Below are 2598 nucleotides of genomic sequence, written 5' to 3' on the forward strand. Positions count from 1 at the left end.
TTGGATTCATCACCGGGGATTAATTGAGTTGTGAAAAGTATTGATCACAATTTCGTGCACCAAATTTTTGGCGCCGTTGCCGGGGATTGTTGAGTTTGGACAACTGACGGTTCATCTTGTTGCTTAGATTAGGTATTTTTTTTTCAGAATTCTTGAGAATGAATTCTAGAGTTTCATGATGATCTGTTGAAGTCTGGATGGCTGTGAAGCCATGTCTAATTTCATTGGACCGAGGTTTCAAATTATCATCACAAGAGCTTGTTGATTTCTATCAATCTTGCTGTTGGAGCAGTGATCTGCTAAGGCTTGGCTGGCCATTGGCCATGTCTAGTGTTTTGGACCAGAGCTTTCTTTGAAAGCTTGGCTGGCTATGAAGCCATGTCTAATTCGTGGACCGGAGTCTTAGACTAACATTGCATGATTCCTGGAATTCTCATTAAGAATTTTGATATCTTTATTTTCTTTTTCCACTTAATTTTCGAAAAAGTACAAAAAATTACAAAATCATAAAATCCAAAAATATTTCTTGTTGAGTCTAGAGTCTCATGTTAAGTTTGGTGTCAATTGCATGTTTTTGTTCTTCTTGCATTCATGCATGTATCTTAAGTGATCTTCAAGATGTTCTTGATGATTTCATTACTCTGATCTTTAATTTCTCTTGACTTGAGTGTTTGTGTTTCTCATATGCATTCTCATTTTGTTAGTGTCAGTAGTATACAAACTGCTAAGTTTGGTGTCTTGCATACATTGTTATTTGATTTTAGTTGCATTTTGATTATTCCTCATTATTAAAAATCAAAAAATATTTTTAATTTGTGTCTTTTCAAGTCAATAATATAGAGAATTGAAGATTCAGAACATACTGCAGAGGAATTACACAGAAAAAGCTGGGCGTTCAAAACGCCCAGTGAAGAAGGGCAAATTGGCGTTTAAACGCCAGCCAGGGTGCCTGGCTGGGCGTTTAACGCCCAAAAGGGTAGTGATTTGGGCGTTAAACGCCAGAATGTGCACCATTCTGGGCGTTTAACGCCAGGATGGCACAAGAGGGAAGATTTTGTTTTCAAATCAAATTTTTTTAGTTTTCAAAATCTTTTCAAAATCAAATCTTTTTCAAATCAAATCTTTTCAATCAAATTTTTTTCAAAATCAATTTCTTTCCATTTTCAAAAATGCTTGCTATAAATTAATGATTTGATTCAACATTTCAAGTATCTTGCCTTTTCTGTTGAGAAAGGTTTAATGTTTGAATCATATCTTTTCTTGTTAGCCAAGTTGTTAATTTTTAAAATCAAATCTTTTTAAAATGTTTTTCAAATCATATCTTCTCAATCACATCTTTTTGAAACCAATCATATCTTCCTAATCACATCTTTTTCAAAATAGTTTTCAATCATATCTTTTTAATTTCTAATTTCAAAATCTTTTTCAAAAATCACCTTACTTCTTTCTCAATCTTGGTTTTCGAAAATCAATTAAAGTTTTTCAAAATGTTTTTAAAATCTTTTTAAATTATTTTCGAAAATTTCTTCCCCTCTTCTCACATCCTTCTATTTGTGGACTAACACTATTCCTTAATGCACAATTCGAACTCCATCTTTCTTGATAAGTTCGAATTTCTAACTCTTCCTTCCATTTTTCTTCCTCTGACACTTCAAGGAATCTCTATACTGTGACATAGAGGATTCCATATTTTCTTGTTTTCTTCTCTTTCATATGAGCAGGAGCAAAGACAAAAGCATTCTTGTTGAGGCTGATCCTGAACCTAAAAGGACCTTGAAGCGAAAGCTAAGAGAAGCTAAGGCACAACTCTCTGTAGAGGACCTAACAGAAATCTTCAAAGAAGAAGACCCCATGGCAGCCGAAAACAACAACAATGCCAACAATGCAAGGAAGGTGCTGGGTGACTTTACTGCACCTACTCCCGACTTCTATGGGAGAAACATCTCTATCCCTGCCATTGGAGCAAACAACTTTGAGCTTAAGCCTCAATTAGTTTCTCTAATGCAACAGAATTGCAAGTTCCATGGACTTCCATTGGAAGATCCTCATCAGTTTTTAGCTGAATTCTTGCAAATCTGTGACACTGTCAAGACTAATGGGGTTGACCCTGAGGTCTACAGACTTATGCTATTCCCTTTTGCTGTAAGAGACAGAGCTAGAATATGGTTGGACTCACAACCTAAAGAAAGCCTGAACTCTTGGGAAAAGCTAGTCAATGCCTTCTTGGCAAAGTTCTTTCCACCTCAAAAATTGAGTAAGCTTAGAGTGGAAGTCCAAACCTTCAGACAGAAGGAAGGAGAATCCCTCTATGAAGCTTGGGAAAGATACAAACAATTAATCAGAAAGTGTCCCTCTGATATGCTTTCTGATTGGAGCATCATAGGTATTTTCTATGATGGTCTCTCTGAACTATCCAAGATGTCTTTGGATAGCTCTGCTGGAGGATCTCTTCATCTGAAGAAGACGCCTACAGAAGCTTAAGAACTAATTGAAATGGTTGCAAATAACCAATTCATGTACACTTCTGAAAGGAATCCTATGAACAATGGGACAAATCAGAAGAAAGGATTTCTTGAGATTGACACTCTGAATGCCATA

At 35.8% G+C, this 2598-nt stretch overlaps 1 non-coding gene across 1 annotated transcript; it reads right to left on the bottom strand.

Annotated features, from left to right (window-relative positions):
• Positions 1–2256: 2256 nt before the first annotated feature.
• On the bottom strand, positions 2257–2364 carry LOC112763236 (small nucleolar RNA R71). Its single transcript, XR_003182844.1, has one exon. It is a non-coding gene; the product is annotated as a small nucleolar RNA R71 (small nucleolar RNA).
• Between the last annotated feature and the right edge of the window lie 234 nt (positions 2365–2598).

This window comes from Arachis hypogaea, chromosome 2 (assembly GCF_003086295.3).
Source record: "Arachis hypogaea cultivar Tifrunner chromosome 2, arahy.Tifrunner.gnm2.J5K5, whole genome shotgun sequence".
Classification (NCBI taxonomy): domain Eukaryota; kingdom Viridiplantae; phylum Streptophyta; class Magnoliopsida; order Fabales; family Fabaceae; genus Arachis; species Arachis hypogaea.